General features: G+C 39.2%; 1 long non-coding RNA gene across 3 annotated transcripts; it reads left to right on the top strand.

Moving 5' to 3' along the window:
• The first annotated feature begins 438 nt into the window (after positions 1-438).
• On the top strand, positions 439-17748 carry LOC135175073 (uncharacterized). 3 transcript variants are annotated; one of them, XR_010302205.1, is made up of 6 exons: positions 439-574; positions 3208-3266; positions 3601-4050; positions 5858-5922; positions 7865-7977; positions 17589-17748. It is a non-coding gene; the product is annotated as an uncharacterized LOC135175073 (long non-coding RNA). The 3 variants fall into 3 exon arrangements; XR_010302207.1 differs by having other exon boundaries at positions 3208-3283; XR_010302206.1 differs by having other exon boundaries at positions 3182-3283.
• The last annotated feature ends 2193 nt before the right edge of the window (positions 17749-19941 follow it).

Here is a 19941-nt window from a genome sequence, read left to right as displayed (position 1 = left end):
ATGTATTGAAATGGACCTCAAATGTACTTTTTTGGCTAGTGCAGGATCTTCACAACAGAGATGTATGTCCCGACTTACAGTAGCTGTCTGGGGTAATGTGACTGTCAGAGATGTTTCCCATACCAATATTTAAATATGGTGAATGAAGGTGATCATTCTGGATTAGTAATTCAGATAAAGAATAATTTCTATTGCGAAAAAAAATATAAAACACATTAAATATAAATTTCAAAGGCATAGCTAAACTGAAATCTGAACAAATACTTCAAATTGGATTAATTACCTGTAAAACACACATCATAGATAAAAAATGAATTTACTTATGTGCTAGTTTGAGGCTAACTGGAATATTTTAATGAGAAAAAAATAGATTATGGGCTGTGAAAACAATGGTGATGTCTACTTTACTCATAGGTTTGCTATGATGTGTGAAAACAAGCACACAAAACATAGATGAGACAGTGTCAGTGTGTGTGTGTGTGTCTCTCCGTTGCAGTTGGTGCTCTGGGCTGCTTCTGTGTAACTAATCCTGATTTCTAACCCTCCTTGCCGATCCTCCAACCTCACCTTGCAGGTAAGGCAAACTCTGAGATAAGGTAGAGGGGTGGAAAGAAGGTGGAAGGATGGTTGGGAGCCCCTCCTGGGGACTCTGATTTCTAGGAGAATTGTTGTGTTTCTGTATTATTTTCAACGTAGATATTTCTGTGTATAGCTGTAAGTATTGTAAATACCTGCTTGTATATTGTGCTAATCTGTGAATATAAAGCTTCATTCCTTAACTCCCAGCCAGCTGAGTCTAGTCTGGGTGATTTCACAAGAGTGGGGGAGATGGGTAACTCACAAACCATCACAACTTCGTATAAGAAAGTTAATAAAATGGGCTCTGAAAGGAAGATGAGTAGCGATATTAAGAGAAATAGTCCACTCACACCAAAATAAAGCATGAAAGTTCATCTGTGAGATAGAAGTTAATGGAAAATTTGCAAGACAAAATGCATTCTAGTGTGTTAAACAAAGGACCACTGGGATTTATTTGTTTTGTGAGCTGTCAGTAGGCTCATCATAACAATTACAAATCAACTCTGAAATGTTAAAATACATACAGAGATTGAAGGTCCAGTTCCTCTGGACTGGGGAGAAGTGATGGATGCTGGCTTGTTGGCTTTTTTTCTGTACACTCTTCTCTCTTATGTTGCAATAGAGGAAATTATAGAGCATGTGTGGAGACTTTATGGTGTATTTTGCTTCCCTACTCCTTAGAGGTTAATGCAATGCTAGTTACATTGATTCAGCAATACTTTTGCATTCCTCTATTCCAGGAGAAATTTAACTCATGGACCACACCATTTTTATTTATTCATTTGTTTCTCTCAGGCTACTTCCTTAATTGTGTGGTATTCTTGAGGAAGTCAAGTGATAAAATGAAAAATTAGCCCCCGTGGACATCATAAGCAGTTTGTTACACTATATTGGGAGACGTAAAGAGATTCCTCCAACAATATAAATAAAATTTCCCATTTTCTTAGTCTGGATTTAAAAAAAAAAAAAAAGGGGGGGGGGGGGGGCTTAAAAATCTACTGTGATACCTGCACTTGAACGTGTGCTCGTTCATTTTCTTGTTCTCTACTAATAACTTTTAAGCCTGTTGGTTCCATTTAAACCAAGTGCAAAATGGGAGAAAATAATAACAATAAAATAAAGTAAAACTGGAGAGTGTGCCTATTCACACCCCACTGAGGGGGCATTCGCAGAGTTTACTCAGCACTTGTGAACAGTCAAAGAACTCACAGAAGGGAAACTTAGTAAAAAAGCTGAACTGCAGAAGAGCCTGCAGCTGAAGTTCCCATTCTATCGAACGCAAAGGAGCCAAGCTGAGAGACTGAAATCACACAACTGAAAATTAATTCCACTACTCATGAAATTAGTTGGGTTTTTGTGAATTAAGCTTGATGTCCTTAGTTTAAAGTGTTTTGAAGATAAATCCTACTTCTTTGTCTCCTGTTTTGTAGTGTTTGCTTTTGGAACAGCAATGGGATTCTCCTTTAATGATACAGGCTTCCCCCCCCACACCAAACAGCTCTCTACATCTATTGTTTCAGGGTAGCCTTCAGAAAGAAAACTACTTATGAACAAAAAAAAAAATACATTGATAGTAGCTAAGAAAAAAGTAGTTTGAAGGATCGAAAAGAAACTGTTTTTCCTAGCACATTCCCTTCTTTCTTTTCTCTTTGTCAATAACTTGTGGCTCAAGACTAAATTTTAACAAAAATTAATTCGATAGAACATATTGAAGCAACTTTCTGTAATAAAAAATTTCTAATGAAAAGATAAATAATATACTACGTAGTTGTGCTCCCAGTTAGCATTAATAAAGCATTACATGCATAATTTTTACAACCAGAAGTAGACTGCGGTTGTCACATTTTACCGTACGCGTAGCTTGATTGTTGCAGAGTAGACATCTGCCAGAAACATTTCAGTTTAGCATGATGAATTTACTGTAACCCTGTCAAAAATCACATAACAATGCCAAAGTATCGCTTTGCAGAGAGGTTGAAAAACAGAAATAAGTGTGTTGGGGATGGCTTTCAAATTGTCTCAGCATCCAGTCGTTACGGATGTTAATGGTCAGGCACGTAGGAGCATTGCTGCTCCATGGGGGATTCCTGGGAAGGGGCACCTTCCTTGCTTTATCAGGGTAGTGAAAAGCAAGATCCTGTTGACTGTAGCTGCCCTGAGTGGGCTGTCAGAACCCCAGCAAGAATGCTGGCACACAAAGGGCAGGTGACTTGCACACAACTGTGAAGACTTTCTGAAGCCTTCTGTTAAAAGTAAAGGGCACAATTCATGTGCAAAGTCTTCTGCACTGACTGTAATTCAGATGCATCATTTGTTAGTAATTTTGTATGAAACCTTGTATGCAGCACTGCATGAGTTAATTTGCTTGTCGAAGCCTCATGTCTGAATTATTTGAGCCCAATTCTGAGCCAAGAAGCACAACAGAAGAGACAATCAGGGAAAGTATGTGCTGTCTGGAGGCTCAGTGGTAATTCTCTAGGATCCTGACATTTCAAGAAACAGTGTATCAGGGAAGGTAAGTACTTCTGCATCTTTGATGAAAGATTCTTCAGTGTAGTGTGTGGTTTAAATAAATGCATGATATCTTGCTTTTTTTTCTCAGATTAGATGTTCTCATATTTTCAACAGAGGCCAAAGCTGTTCTGGTGTATTTCAAATAGAAGATAAGATATGTATGATCCTGGGATGTAAGTACAGTCTTCAGGTAAATCCTGGAATTAAATATATCCTATCAATGCATAAGGATCTTTAATGGCTTTTTAAACCATAAACAAGAGACCTACTTGTTCACATGTGGGTACAATTAGGGTAAATTATTATTTCCTGACATTAATATAGTAAACAAAAGGCAAACATTGTTTTCTACTGTAATTTTCTGTTGGTAAGCTGTGTATAGAGATCTGACAGCATAGTAGTAGTCTGATAGAATAGGAACTTCTGTCTTTGCTGATTTGTATGAGAACTGTATTACACAGAGGAACCTGCATCTCTCCCTTCCTTTCTCTTTTCTGGAAATCACAGTATCACCAAGGTTGGAAGAGACCTCACAGATCATCAAGTCCAACCCTTTACCACAGAGCTCAAGGCTAGACCATGGCACCAAGTGCCACGTCCAATCCTGCCTTGAACAGCTCCAGGGACGGTGACTCCACCACCTCCCCGGGCAGCCCATTCCAGTGTCCAGTGCACCTCAGAGTGCTGGGACAGATGGTACCAGACCATTTGAGAGAAGAAAACCAAACCAACAAAATAAACAACCACAACAAAAAAAACTGCAACCAAGCCAAACCAAAAAAAAAAAAAAAAAAAAAAAAAAAAAAAAAAAAAAAAAAACCCAACCAACAAAAAAACTGAACAAAACCGAGACCAAAAGAAAACCTCGTGAGAGGTGATAGCCTGGGAAACTGGAAACCAAATTCCAAAAACAGCCAAAGGGAGAATTTCTTTGTTCCTTTGGAGAGCTTTGGTGAGGTAAGTGGGAAAAATCCCATCCTGTGAACTTTTAATATCTACAAGCACTGAATTGATAAGATGTATTGCTATGTGACTGTAAATGTTAATCTTTGTGCATACACATGAGTTCCTCTCTAACTAAATGCTCTTGCTTGGAGTCCTATTCTGCCCTTCTCCTGTGAATAACCCAAGGTACTGACGGGCTGACAAGGCACCCTAATCTGCTACAGCTGAATTAGGGGTGATGCACGTTACACACAGTACTGCCTGACAAATTGAATCAGCTGCTCTAAGTGATTTTGCCTGTTTCAGAGTACTGGGAAACTCAAAGGGCATCAAGTCAAATTACACATTGATTGCTGTTTGCCCTGTAGCTTTTGCACACAGAAGGAATCACACCACTTAGAAGATTAGTAGAAGAGCCTGCATCAGGGGAATATCATATGTAGGCATGCAGAAGTTGGACTTTTCTGGATAGTCTGGCCATTCAAGAATAAGCAAAATTTGTATTGATGTGAATTTCCCAAATGACACATCATCCCTTCTGCAGACCTTGTAACTTCCAGTTTATCCATACCATAATTCATGTTTAGTTTTAGGTTCTTCTTCCTTCTTCAAATAAACAAAATGTCAAAGCATCACAAATTACATTTATATCTAAATTTGTTTCATATACAAATCCATATGTACTGATGTTTATGAGCTGCTACATAGTAGAGATCATTGATCCACTACAGTATGAGCCACAGCTAGGTAGCATTTGGATGACAATAGATCAGTTGTCTGAAAACATACTTTCCATTTACAGAGGCTAAGTACTTCCCTAAAAAGCAGTAGCAAAAAGAACTTAAATAGAAGCCAAGAAACCAAATGCTGTTGGCTGAGCTGCTTATTCCAGTAGCTGATATTTAAAAGACAAACTGCTGTATAACTTAACGATATGCCAGACATCAGCACAAAGGCTTATCTTTATTTCATTAGCAATGCTTTCACTAACTGAGGCCTCCTCCTTCTCCTTGTTATGCTGATGAGCAATTTTTGCACCAACTCACAGCATGCTTCTCAGAGGAGTGTCCTAAGTATTAGTAAAATAATTTAAATAAGCCACTGTGTACTTGTTCTCAGTTTATTGATCACTCATTTATGTAGAGTAGGATCAGGTTCAGCACACAGATGTCTGTCTCAGCTATTATGAATGATCTCTCAAGTAATTTAGTCACGTAAATGATCCTGAATGTTTCTAATTTCTCTCTATTGCCAGATAGATTTATTTAGAATCATAGAATCATAGAATCAACCAGGTTGGAAGAGACCTCCAAGATCATCCAGTCCAGCCTATCACCCAGCCCTAACCAATCAACTAGACCATGGCACTAAGTGCCTCATCCAGTCTTTTCTTGAAGACCCCCAGGGACGGGGGGTTACATGTTTTCTCAGAGTCAGTTATTAAAAGCATTAATGCCATTTTTCTCAGTTTCATTTCTATTTCTATGAAACCAGCCAGTTGGTTTCTATTCTTAGTGTTCTCTTCTACAGTCAGAGACATGGTAAAGAAACCAAGAAAACATGTTCTATCACTTATTCTATTAACTGAGGTTGTCAGTCAGTGAGATGATAGCACATGAAGCTGAAGAGTTTTTCTTGCAGTGTATGTACAAACTTAAGGGTTTTTTCTGTCATATCCTGTGTTTTGGACATGTCCTCCTCTACTTCTGTCACCTAATGCTTACTACTTAGTCACAATAAATGTTTTTTAAATAGTATTTTGCTCCAAACTTTTCCTAACTTTTCCTTATTTGCTGCTTTGTTGTTGTTGTTGTTTCAGTGACTTCCTTCCACAGAAAGAAATAAGATATGGATTCTCAGTAGCTTTCTTCACCAGATATGGAGGTGATTTTGATTCAAGGGCTGATAATATTTTTGTCTGGACTTAAAAATGCACTACATCTGTTATTTAAGGTCAAATGTCTTAATAAAATCTCTCCATAGAAGCAACTTGTTAGCTTCTACTTTTATCAGGTCCCTTCTGCAGTTTTTTTTTCCCCCCAGCTTTCTTGATTTCAAAACCGACAATGATGGTATTTGAGTTTTCTGGGAATTTCTGCACTACAGTGCATGTTGTGAACAGAGTTTTTTTCTCATTCTGCTTCTGGGCTCCCTCTGATCTTTGTAATGTACAGTGCAGTGCTGTCTTCCCTAGGCGCTTCTCTTATCATTTTCTTAACTTATTCTGTTCCTTGTGCAGGAGTAGCTTGTGGAGCTGTGCAATGGAATCATTTATGATGCTAGCTAAACTGCAGAAAAAAACATGTCTAAGAATATATGCAGAAACGGAAAATTATGCATATTTGTCTTCTTCAACATCAAAAGGAGGAAAAATTAAGAGTCCCATAAGCCTCCAACAAGCTTTCCACCTTGACTTGCTAAACCCACACCTCAATACAAAAGTTTTACCGGTTATAAATGCCGCGTTACACTGTAGGAGTCACTTAGATTAGGTCTGCACGAAGGTCATGCTGAGAAAACAAAAAGACTGTTGGGCCAAAGCCATGTATTTGTCGCTAAACACGGTCTGAAAACTTGAGCACCTTCTCTTTCCTCTGCCTCCCTGAATGCACCAGCAACTCACCTCCCTTCACACAAAGCAAAGGCACAGCGGGAGTAGACTACTGTTCTCCCTGGAACAAAAGATCACAGAATCCACCAGGTTGGAAGAGACCTCCAAGATTATCCAATCCAACCTATCCCCCAGCCCTATCCTGTCAACTAGACCATGGCACTAAGTGCCTCATCCAGGCTTTTCTTGAACACCTCCAGGGATGGTGCCTCCACCACCTCCCTGGGCAGCCCATTCCAATGCCAGTCGCTCTCTCTGGGAAGAACTTCCTCCTAACATCCAGCCTGTACTTCCCCCAGCACAACTTGAGACTGTGTCCCCTTGTTCTATTGCTGGTTGCCTGGCAAAAGAGGCCACCCCCCACCTGGCTACAGTGTCCCTTCAGGTAGTTGTAGACAGCAATGAGGTCACCCCTGAGCCTCCTCTTCTCCAGGCTAAACACCCCCAGCTCCCTCAGCCTCCCCTCATAGGATTTGTGTTCCAGGCCTCTCATCAGCTTTGTCACCCTTCTCTGGACACGTTCCAGCACCTCAACATCCTTCTTGAATTGAGGGACCCAGAACTGGACACAGTACTCAAGGTGTGGCCTGACCAGTGTTGAGTACAGATACTTCATTTTAAGTAAACAACTGATTGTTGGTGTTTAGTCTCCATTTTCCAGTTATTGGTACTATACAAGCTGTTGAATTTAATCTTGGTTAAGGTTTTTTGGAGATTTGCACCCTGCCACAAATCAGAGTTGTGCTGGAGCTCCTGTTCGCCTGACAAGCTATCCTTTCATTGGTCGTACAAGCTGGCACTGAGAGGAAACCTATTGCTTCTCACCTTATTCTCCCACTTTGGGTAAAAGTGATTGTAAAAATGTGCTTTTTATGTTGCTTTGATTTCTTGTGGCAGAATACTTTGGTCTTCAGACAGCGTTCACTAGCAAGAGAAAGAGATATTAAATGAGATGATAAAAGTAATATTATTTAATCTTGAAAGGTAACCAGTGCTCCTGCTGAAGTGTTTGAATCATGTGTTTGAGGACACAAAAGACGATATGCAGAAGCAGTTTATATCCCTACATCTGTCTGCACATCTGTCTCTATAATCTTGATCATAAATTGGTTATTCATTATGTTTTCTGCTTAATACCAAGTGGTTTTCACTCAACATGAAATTCATAGATCCTAATACTGAACCTGCAACTTTGTTTTGCTGTTTATGTTCTAGAATGACCTAGTAGGACAAAATTGGCTGATACTTCTAGAAGCACTTTTAACCTGCTACCTGGCATTGTGTTACGTCTCAATACGGAGATCTACACTATAGAAGTACTATAAGAGGTATGCAAACTAAGAGTCCATCCAAAAGTGGGACAGTTATCCCAGTTCCTCTTTGATTTTAATGGTGATTTTAACAGGGATATTGGTGGTGTTTTGAAACCAAAGTAACTGCAAGACATGTGGGGCAGCTGCATACACCTTCCCTCATCGGTGAAAAGCACATTTTGCCCACAGATGGTTTAAGAGTGGGTTTGGGTTTGGCTTTTTCCAATATCTGTTGCCTGTGTCACTTTTTCCCATTTGTCTTTATTTTTCTTTCCCTTTTATCACACTGTGAAGAGTTTTGGCCTGTCTTTTCATGGCTGTTCATGACAGTCTCTTGTCTGTTTGTGCAGACGTTCTGCCCTTATTCGTTTCATCACAGCATGGCTGGTCAGTCAGTCTTGCCAGCAGGAGTTAACTGGAACTTGAGTACTTTGCCAGTTGAAGAACAAAACTCTTCTTCCTGCAACTTGTATTTCAACAATGAGTAAAGAGAAGTTTTGTAGTCAACATTAAAAAAAACCTAAAACCACAAAAAAACCAAAAACTCAAAAAACAAACCACACATGGCTTCCTGCAGCTGGAGTCTTGATCTTGCTTTGGCTTCCCTAAGTCAGTTCTGCAAGTGGCAACTTTTGAAAGCTGGTGGCACTGCAGCTCTTGTTTTTGCAATTGTTGGGCATTTGAAGCTTCTTCCTTTTGCACTTCCTACTGGAAAAGCACTGGAGCCCACTCCTGTTATTTCATAGGAGGCTGCATTTTCTGGACCCAAGGGAGAAAACCACTTTAGACTTTATCTAGCAGCATTGCTTTCTGTTTAATTAGATCTTTCATCCCTCTGTCCTTGGATGTCTTCCTTTCTGGAACTAGCCAGCTTCTGTAATAGCAGCATTATATAGCTTGTAAAAATTATGCCTTTTTTTTTTTAACAACCACATGTTTTGGTGTTCACTTCCTACATTGTGCTTGTGGAATGTGCCATAATCTTGAGTTCTCATCTGAAAATGTTGAGCCTGTCACTTTTTTTTTTTTCCCCTCTTGACTCACATTTCAAAGAGCTCTGCTTCTTTTTATCATCCTGTCTGCCTTCCCATTACAATTTTACATTATGATATTGAACCAGTCTTTGATCGTTTTGTACTTTGCGTAGGTCCTTGTGTAATATGTTCACTTGCTTGTCTAGCAGCGTGTTCACTAGCTTGTCTAGAATGCTGCATGTCAGTGAGACAGCCTGCACCAGCCTAATCTCATCTGCCTTGTTTTTTTTGAATAGCTGGCATATTTTGTCTGATGTGCTATATAAATTGTCTAAGTGTTTGGCTGAGACCTTTTTGATAATTAATAGCTTATTCACCAGGGATTTTTATAGATACATTTCTTCCAACTTTCTCTTCTTTCTTTTCCTGAGTAATAATAGTTGCATATGCACAGGGTGCTGTCATTACACCTTCCCAGTTGCTCCCCACACCCTGTGATTTTACCATAAGGATAGTAAAATTTGTACTTGTTATGCTACTGATAGTTAGCATATGATACTGAAAACTGTTTTACTGTTGTTGACAAAATTGCTTCTCTTTAAGCACTTGTGTTAAATTTCATCACTGTGAAATGACCATTAAAGATCTTTTGAAGCAGAAAGTGTGCTTGTTATATTAACAAAGGTCAATTACCATTAAGTTCTAAGTTTCACTGGAATTAAGAAGGCTAACAACAGAGGAACAAGGGTGAGTGTGAGTGGCAGAATCTATTTCACACTGTTTATGGATAAATATCAATAAGTGTCTCATTACACCAATTAAACCGAGCTTTGGGGGTTGAAGACTGGTAAATTTTCTTCTCTCTCAAACTGATGATTTTGAGAATTCTCTCTCTTTTTTTTTTTTCTTTAACCAGAAATATATAAAATTAATTTAGCTGTATTTGCATGGATATTAGGAAAGAATTTAAGAATAATAAACAATGCTGCAAGCTTCCAGGAAAATAGTATTTAATTTATTTTATGCATTCTTCTTCCTTTTTTAAAATTATTTTAACTTTTATGGTATTGACTTAGGAAAGGAAGGGTTTCTGGTTACTCTGTGGTACTTGGGACTACTGCTGGGAAACAGGGATCAGACACCAAAGTTTCTGTGGGGAAAGAAAGGGGAAGGAAGGGACCTAAACTCGTTTTGGCTTCATTCTGCATATCCCGAAAGCCTCGGGGAAACTTCCAAGTGTTACAATAGGTAGGCTACAATGTACTGATCCAGTCTGAAGACAACCAAAGCACGCTGAGGGTGGGTAGTCTTGAAACTGATTAAAAGTAATCACAGCCTTGTGGCCTGAGGCATGCAGAAAACAGCACCATTAATGCTATTCAGGAATCCATATAATGTCCTACATAGCAACTGCCAGTAAAGAGAAGAATAAATTTCTTTAGCACTTCTTCTTGAAGCCAGGGAATTTCTTATTTCTGCAGTGTGGCAAATAAGAGACTTATCCTGAAGTGTCTCGAGTGTCAGCCCTGATGCTGGTGGGGAGGTGAGATCTCTGATGCAGAGTGAGCTTTTTATATCCAAGGGGTGCCTTGAGTTTTCATAGTTCTCAATTTACAATCCAATTTATATCCATCTTAATTCATAATCCAGTAGAAGCTATGCTGAGAGATACTGACATCTTATTTTGTGCTCAGTATATTGTAGTATATAGGATAACAGTGGGAGGAAATTGCTGAAAAATAATTGCAATGAGACGTTTCAATAATGGCTTATACAGAACCTGCTGGGAATCCCTCGTATAGTGTTGATTTCAATAAGAATATTTATTGTAATAAACACAGCAGAGCTCTGTTTTTAGTTTAATATAGAGATTTGTGTTAAAAAAAAAAAAAAAAAGGAAAGATGAATTACATTACACAGTTGTATCTCTTGAATTATCTTAACCATATGTGGTTGCTTTTAAAATTAACCGGTTTATTATTTTCTAAAGAGCAGCTGGGGAACTGTTTAATGTAGAAACCTGAAAGCAATGTAATTACAAACAGAGGGGCAGAAGGAAAGTTATGTAATCACAGTTTAGAAATTGAACCTTGAGCATTTTAATGTATGCCTGCAGAAATGTTTGGGATTAGTTTGCTTCAGCACTTACCTCAATGGGATCTTTTTGCCACGGTGCCTTTCTTTCACCTGTTGGTAAACCAGCAAACCACCACATTCACATTCTCTCTCATTTACAGTATCACAGTATCACCAAGGTTGGAAGAGACCTCACAGATCATCAAGTCCAAGCCTTCACCACAGAGCTCAAGGCTAGACCATGGCACCAAGTGCCACATCCAATCCTGCCTTGAACAGCTCCACCACCTCCCCAGGCAGCCCATTCCAGTGTCCAATGACTCTCTCAGTGAAGAACTTTATCCTCACCTCCAGCCTAAATTTCCCCTGGCGTAGCTTGAGGCTGTGTCCTCTTGTTCTGGTGCTGGCCACCTGAGAGAAGAGAGCAACCTCCTCCTGGCCACAACCACCCCTCAGGTAGTTGTAGACAGCAATAAGGTCACCCCTGAGCCTCCTCTTCTCCAGGCTAACCAATCCCAGCTCCCTCAGCCTCTCCTCGTAGGGCTGTGCTCAAGGCCTCTCACCAGCCTTGTTGCCCATCTCTGGACATGCTTAAGCATCTCAATGTCCCTCCTAAACTATGGGGCCCAGAACTGACCACAGTACTCAAGGTGTGGTCTAACCAGTGCAGAGTACAGGGGCAGAATGACCTCCCTGCTCCTGCTGACCACACCATTCCTGATGCAGGCCAGGATGCCACTGGCTCTCTTGGCCACCTGGGCACACTACTGGCTCATGTTCAGGTGGGTATCAATCAGCACCCTCAGATCCCTCTCTGTCTGGCTGCTCTCCAGCCACTCCAACCCCAGCCTGTATCTCTGCATGGGGTTATGCCAGTTTCACCTCATTTTAGGTAAGCTCCTTATTTTCACACACATATAAATCCAGACCAAATCACAAAGGAACATTTGGAATTGAATATAAGAAATATATTCAATTTTTACAAAAATATAGATGTATATGTAAAAGAAAAATAAGAAATTTCATTATTTTAAAAAAAAGAAATGTTTTAGGAATTTCAAGAGTGCATGCTATGTATTGCATGTAAAATTACAAGGCTCACTTAGTCCTTGTGAAAGATGTTCCAGCACTGAATGGTGTACATGTGTGCCTCCTGCACAGATCTTCAGTGTTTCACCACTGAATGGTTTACATGTGTGCCTTCCACACAGATCTATCAATTCTGTGCTTAGTACACAAGGTACTAAATTACTGCTGCTGAGTGTGACTGACCCCCGTAGGTGCTGTGTATAGTATCTGCCCACATTTTCAGAAGGGTTAAAATTACAGAGTATGATGTCTTTTTACCTTAGTTGACCACTGGTTTTTAAAAGTAATATTCCCAGTGTTGGACCTGAGGGTTTATCCCCACTTCTCAGCAGGCATAATTGTGTACGAGTGTTGCAAGTTGTTACTCTCTTGCATTATTTAGGGTCTGATAGGTGCTTTGAACAAGACATTTGGTGAGGTTTTTTCCTCACTTTATTAAAAATACTGAAAATTCCTTATTTTTTTCAGTGTTGCACATTTTACAGTGCTTCCTTATTAGTGCCTTTGTTTTAAAAATGGGGCAGAGAGACTCCTGATCTCAGCAAATATCTTAGTGAGTATACTTTTGCTTTGGGGCAAGCACAACTTAATATTCATAAATCTTGGAATGCAGAGGTGGAACGCAAAGAGAATCAATGTAGATTCTCAAGCATTAGGTATTGGGGCTAAATATCTGATGTGAAAAACTTATCAGAGGATTGGCAACATTATTAAAGTATCATGTAAGAGCCAAGCTATTTCTAAGTTTCAAAAAACCATGGAAAGATCCCTAGCACTAGTTGAGATTTCAATAAAATATAGCTAAGAAGGAAATATTTCATATAAAGAGATCTCAAAGACTAACATAAAATGAAACAATAAAGTAGAAACCAGTGAAATAAAATAAAAATAGGCCCTTATAGTGACAGCCAAAAAAAAATCTGAAAATCAATTAAAGCTCATTTCTAAAACAACAGGCATGCAGTTCACATTATTAAAGGACACAGCATATCCTGTGTCACATGTGTGTTTAGCAAACATTTGGGGTCTGATGAAAAATCCTCAATGCGTGCCCATTCCATGCACTGCTTGCTCCATAGCTATAGCAATGTCAACAGTAATTGTCTTAGTTTGTACCACAGCTAGATAGAATGGAAAATAGCCCATCAGAAATATACACCTCTCTAACAAAAGCTCAGAGTCTAACCAAAGCTCACCGTAAGATGACCAAGAGGACAACAGGCTTGGAAATCAAGGCTATGGGAGAACAATGGCAAAAGCCAGCTGCTGTGCCTGGAATATATACATATAAATGCACATACACATACCTTGGGGAAAAGCATTTTCCCACCAGTTCTCTTTCTTTGATAATGAGGTGAATCTGTTCAATGTTGTGGATGATGTGGGTGCTGGATTGTATGGAGATAGTGTGGGGCTTCCTGGACACCAAAACCTGGTCTAGCATTGTTCATAAGGGACTATGTAGTTCTTTCTTCAGAGCCACTGGAATTCCGTCTGGAAATGTTAGTGGTTACATGTAAGTAACTTAGAGAATGTGAGGTGTTTTTAGGTGCATGAGGTATTTTTCCTTTCTACTTTTGATTCAGAGGAGATTTATATTTTTTTCCAAGACATTTATGAGGCACCTGTCCTGCAAGTCTATATAATGCAGGCATGGAATCCTGCTTCTTTATCACTATTCATCCTGGGAACCTCTACATTTTATGACCTATGGTGACTAGGCATTCTATTCAGTGACATTTAAAAAAATGTCTGTTGAATGTGAGCAAGAAGGAACAGAATCCATCTTTCTCAGCAGTGCTGGTTTTGCAGGTCTGGCTGCAGTAAAAAGCATGAAAACTTATTTTTCTCCATTCTGAGGTCCCCAGATCTTGCTCAGGATGCTCAGAAGCACAAGCTCTGTGAACTGAACCTGTGCTGCCATGTCTGAGCAGATATGGTAACAATTTGGGGTAGAGGTTAAATAATAAGGCTGTTGAGAAGTGCAAGAATACTCTATTTAACCTGTGGCTTAGTGATGCCAGGTAGTGTACAGTTTGTCGAATTCTTATTCCTTGGTCACCATTTGTGATCTTTCTCTAGGATATCTGGCTTTATTCCCATTCCCCTTCCCCTCCTCACCCAGATATTTAATTTTTTTTTTTTAATTAGTTGACATTTGTAAAATGTTTGACTATATTGATGCCATCTAATGGGGTTTGGCATGGTACTTGATTTCAGATGCTTATAGTTTTAAGATGAACTACTCTAGTGAAAGTTGTACACCCCTGAAAATAGGTGAAATGCACCACTTAAATGTGTATAGAGAACCTTTTCAGAACTCTGATAAAGATTCTTTTGAATTTATCTCAAGATAGGGAAGGCAAAACCTAGACAGTCTGTGTCTTTATAGGATCAGGCTCGTGATACTACAGCTATGACTTTGTTAATGTTTTTGCAGCACTCTTAAGTGATGACTGTTTCAAACACTTCTAAATTCAAAAGTGTCAGTAGTTTATGTATGTATATTTTGGTTTTAAAAACAATGTCCAATGGAGTGGTTGCTTCAAAATTTGTGAAAGAAACTATGTATCTTGCTCGAAGACTTCAGCTTTAAACAATTTACTGATAACTAAGGTGAAATTTTGTGCTGTCTTTATGAAGGTGCAACTTTCAAACCAGAGCATGAAAAAAACCCTGTTAGGCCACCATTGTGCTCTACTGATTTTAAGAATATGGAGTAAGCAACTGAAAGCATTGAAGTTACTGTAGCATTGGAATCATAGAATCATCCAGGAGGAAGAGACCTCCAAGATCATCCAGTCCAACCTAGCACCCAGCACTAGCCAGTCAACTAGACCATGGCACTAAGTGCCTCATTCAGGCTTTTCATGAACACCTCCAGGGACAGTGCCTCCACCACCTCCCTGGGCAGTCTATTCCAATGCCAATCACTCTCTCTGGGAAGAACTTCTTCCTAACATCCAGCCTATACCTACCCCGGCACAACTTAAGACTGTGTCCCCTTGTTCTGTTGCTGGTTGCCTGGGAGAAGAGGCCACCCCCCACCTGGCTACAATGTCCCTTCAGGTAGTTGTAGACAGCAATGAGGTCCCACCTGAGCCTCCTCTTCTCCAGGCTAAACAACCCCAGCTCCCTCAGCCTCTCCTCATAGGTTTGTGTTCCAGGCCCCTCACCACCCTTGTCGCCCTATGTGGCTCATATATTCTGTATACGAGTTTGTAGACTATGTAAACTTTTGGGATGTGTTTGTGTGGTCTCTCCTACTATAAAAACACAGATATTAGTGAAAACGTGCTTTATACATGGGAAATTCCCTGGAATTTCAGCTCCAGTAAGGTAGCATGGATGAGTTTCTGAAAAGTGTCATCTTGTCTTCCACAAAAAAAACCCAACCATTTTTGCCTTTAAATCCGCCCAGCAAGTGAATGTTACTTAGCAGATAGAAAAGTGTAGAAGACTTTCAGAACAGGACTACTCAAAATACTGGAAGGAGGAAAGCTTCTGGGCTGGGGATTGCAGGAGAAAATTAAGACCTGTCACTCAACGCTGGACTGCCACCTGGTGCTCATTGGGATAGGAGCTGCCTGCCTGGGCTCTTCTTCTCTCTCACCTTCCAAATCGATTTAGGTCAGCAAGAGAATTTGTCCATTTACTTAACCGTTCATAACTTTAGGACTGTATGATTTGAATTATCACATGTCTTAGCAGTGCAGTAGTGTAGAATGACCAATTTTGTTAAAATCAAATTGTTTCTCTGAATTATTTACAGGTCTTAACTGTTCTTAAACGAACCCAAAACCTTCATAAAACATGTAATTGTGGTTTTTTTTTTTTTTTTTTTATAGAAGAAAATATGTATGCTCTGACCGTGCCAAGACTGCAGAAGTTTAGTTAATTAAGTGTTTCTGAACAATTCTTTTAAAGACATGTGAGCATGGCTTCACTTGGTGTTAGCTGTCTCAAGTTGTTTTCTGCAAAGAAGATAACCTAATATACTAAATCCTTGTGTATATTTTAGATGCTTATTTGAGTCTGTCAGAATCCCACGAGTCAGACAGCTACATAAAATCTTACTCCTTTCACATAAGCTGCATTTCATGCTGCTTAAGTTCAGCCTGTCTAGTGGGGAAGCTGAGCTCCTTCTGTGGGCTGCAGAAGCAGAGGGGCACTTTTGGAGAGGCATGCATCCTACGTGAGATTAGTCTCCTAAAACAGGACAAAAAGGTGAAATCAACTCTAGGAATAGCAATTTCTCCCCACTGACAACAGCCCTGGCCAGGGGGAGGTTGCTCTCTTCTCTCAGGTGGCCAGCACCAGAACAAGAGGACACAGCCTCAGGCTGCGCTAGGGGAGATTTAGGCTTGAGGTGAGGAGAAAGTTCTTCACTGAGAGAGTCATTGGACACTGGAATGGGCTGCCCGGGGAGGTGGTGGAGTCGCCGTCCCTGGAGCTGTTCAAGGCAGGATTGGACGTGGCACTTGGTGCCATGGTCTAGCCTTGAGCTCTGTGGTAAAGGGTTGGACTTGATGATCTGTGAGGTCTCTTCCAACCTTGGTGATACTGTGATACTGTGATAGACAGGGAAAGTTAATGAGAAGAATTGCACTTAACACTTTCTTTGGAAAATTCAACTTCTTTTTTTTTAACTTTTTTTTCTTTAAATTTTTTTTCTTTAACTTTGTTTTTCTTTAACTTTTTTTTTTTAAAAACTTTTTTTCCCCCCCACAAAGAGCATATCTCAGCTCTGAACCATGACTGGCTGATGCCGCATATTAATTTTCAATAGATTTCCCTTCATACTGTGAAATAATCGTTTAATAAAGCTTTCAGGGGCAGTGTGAACCTTAGTAATATAGCTTTAATAGATCTGCTGCCTGGGAACTTAAATAAAGGCTTAGGCCCAGAGCCAATATTAAGGTAAAGACCCCCACAGGCAGCCCTATCCTTGTGTAGGTCTTAGATAATTTGAACCAGTTTGGGTAGTATTTTTCTTGATGGGAAAGTTGACAATAGTGGACCTCTGCCAGAGAAAAAAGTAACTTTCCATTTTGGAAGATATATAAAAAATATCAAATTCTATTTTCCAGTGCTGAAATCCATCTCATCCACCTGCTCCTGAATGTTAAATCATCAAAACATACTGTATTAATTACATACAATATTTTGTGAAGAATGCTTTTTTTCCCCCTCCTTTCAAATACTCTCACTATCACATTATATATCCAAAACTAGCTCATAATAGTTCACTTTTGAAAGAAAGGTTTGGTAATCACACAAAGGGCAGAATGAATACCTATTACACTGGGTTTTTTTTTTGAGGAAACATGACAGGAGGCACAACAGAGTTGTGTCTGATGCCTTTAAGTAATCTTCCACTGCTGCTCCTGTTAATGTTTGCTAATTGTGAAAATGTTGTACATTCATGTAGTAAGTTTTAACCCAGGAAATGTTAAAGTGCTTTTAAAAGTTGTGGCTTTGTTACAGTTTTCGGCCAGGGAACCATCCTAGCTACCAAGCGGACCTGAGGACAGATCATTTTATTGGAACTTTGGAGAATATAATGTGAAAATAGCTGTTGCACCCCACTGGGAATTGGTATGGCTTCTCTATTCTGTGCTTTTCTACTCATAAGATCTGTCTTGGAAAGAACCTTTACTACACTTCTTCACTGAGAGATGAGAAATAATGGCATCTTTGAGCTCCATGAACACCACAGTCCCTCTCTGCTGCCATTTTGCACAGAAGCTGTGAATAGACTGGAAAGATGCACAGGTAAATGCTGTCTAGAATGCCTAGCTTGAGACTAATATATAACTAACATAATTAGTCTTTCGTTGTTCTTGTGGCAAAAACAAATTCACTAGCAGTGACTGTTGAAAGTGTAAAATTTGGAAGGAATTGCTGTCCCTGGAGGTGTTAAAGACAAGCCTGAATGAGGCACTTAGTGCCATGGTCTAGTTGATTGGACAAGGCTGGGTGATGAGTTAGACTGAATTATCTTGGAGGCTTCTTCCAACCTGGTTGACCCTATGATTCTATGATTTGCATCAGTGACAAATACATAATAAAATTCCCCTGGACCTTACTCTTCTTTCAAAGCTTGAGAAAAAAAAATTGCTAATCTCAATCCTTGATTTCCCTTTTGGCTTCTTCTGCAAGTGAGACCGAAAGTGCCTGTTCAAAAAGAATAGCTCAGCTGAAACAAATTCCTCTTGCTTTTGTCTCCAAGTGAACTAACTGCACTTTGAAAGGACATGAAATGTGAATGCACTGCATAAGAGTTTTACAGTAGAAGATAATGTACAGTCTAAAGGTAACTATTAACATCTCCATTGTATGATTAATACTCAGAATGGTTAAAGGGTGTTGTTCAAGAAACAAGTGGAACAAAGCTTTAGTATTTTTAAAGGTGCTCTATAGATACCTGAATTGTTTGAGAGAGTTATCCTTGCAGCTTTGCTAAGAGCTGTTGTTCAAGCTGCATGAAGAAATTAGTAGTTATTGCAGTATATGAAGTTAAATACGAGAAAAGTATGTTAGAAAAGGGGGAAATGCTCATGTTAACTAGTGAAGTTATTGAGGTATTCTGATCCTAAGAATGATGCTTTAATTTATTGAAGAGTTTTTCCTCTACAATTTATGATGATTTGCATTCATCTATGGATCAAACTTTCAAATAAATGAGCTTAAAGGGATTAAATTAGTACAAAATGTATGTTTACAGCTGTGTGTGTATTTATTCCATGTAGAGGCTTAGATAGGGGCTTCCACTAAACATTGCCAACTGGAAATTGAACATACAAACATTATGTAACTAGCATTAAATTTGCCTTTCTATATAGAGAGGCTAATGGACTAGAGTTGTGAAAATATTGAAAATGGGACTTTCTGAATACCTTTATGTTGTGGTAGGCACAAGGAAAACAATATGGTGTATCCTAGCTAGTCTCTGAAGTGCTGACACCTGTTTTGGAGTAAAGGATCAGCTGAACAACATTTCCTTATCTTTGCAGCTGGTATCCATTATTTTAATTGTATAGCTGTAAGAGTAGCTGATTAGAGGTGTTGATAGGATTTAGAAATACTTACTGGCTTACACTCATTTATTCATCTCTTTTTTACATATTTTGATGACAAAATATCACTAAACTCTTTCACTAATATAGCATTTTAAAGTAAAGAATGCAAAGGTCAAAAGTGAGTTTCTGCAGCAATATACTGGGAGAATTTTAGAGTCCCAGAGTAGACTTTGTTGTCATTTACACTGGACTGAATCCATTGGCTTTAGAGTAGTGAGTGTAAATTTACAGTGTTGTACTTGAGATGTCAATACTCACAAGCTGGCATTTCTTAAAACTCACATATGATTTTGGTTAAATTAAGTGAATTGCAGGAATATGTCAAAGTTTTGTTACTTAATTCACAGCGCTAAAGGTGAAAGTTGAACTAAACTCCTTGCTCAGAGCAAGACTGTTGTGTTGTTTTCTTTTGCAAAATGCAAGAGTAGCTTTGCTGAAGTTTTGTGGGAGCTACATGACAGTACAAAGCAGAAATGTGACTGAAAATCTCAGTTTCTTTGCTCTACAGAAAATGGTGTGAAAGTCTTCTGAAAGAGATCCAACAGTAGCTCTGTGAAATAGCATCAAGGTGTGGACATAACTAAAAAAAGATAGAAAAGACTTACTTTCTAACTCAAGGGAAGGGTTTATTTGTTCTCCTTGCACTACAATAGTGTGTGACTGAAGACTAGAACTGGGACTGATTTTACCTAGTATCAGAGATCTATATCTGAATGAATTACCCCATCTTTTTTGGGAGCCCGTGAAGAGAAATGGGT

The sequence above is a fragment of the Pogoniulus pusillus genome, chromosome 4 (genome assembly GCF_015220805.1).
Source record: "Pogoniulus pusillus isolate bPogPus1 chromosome 4, bPogPus1.pri, whole genome shotgun sequence".
NCBI lineage: Eukaryota > Metazoa > Chordata > Aves > Piciformes > Lybiidae > Pogoniulus > Pogoniulus pusillus.
This window is presented reverse-complemented; position numbering and strand designations above follow the sequence as displayed.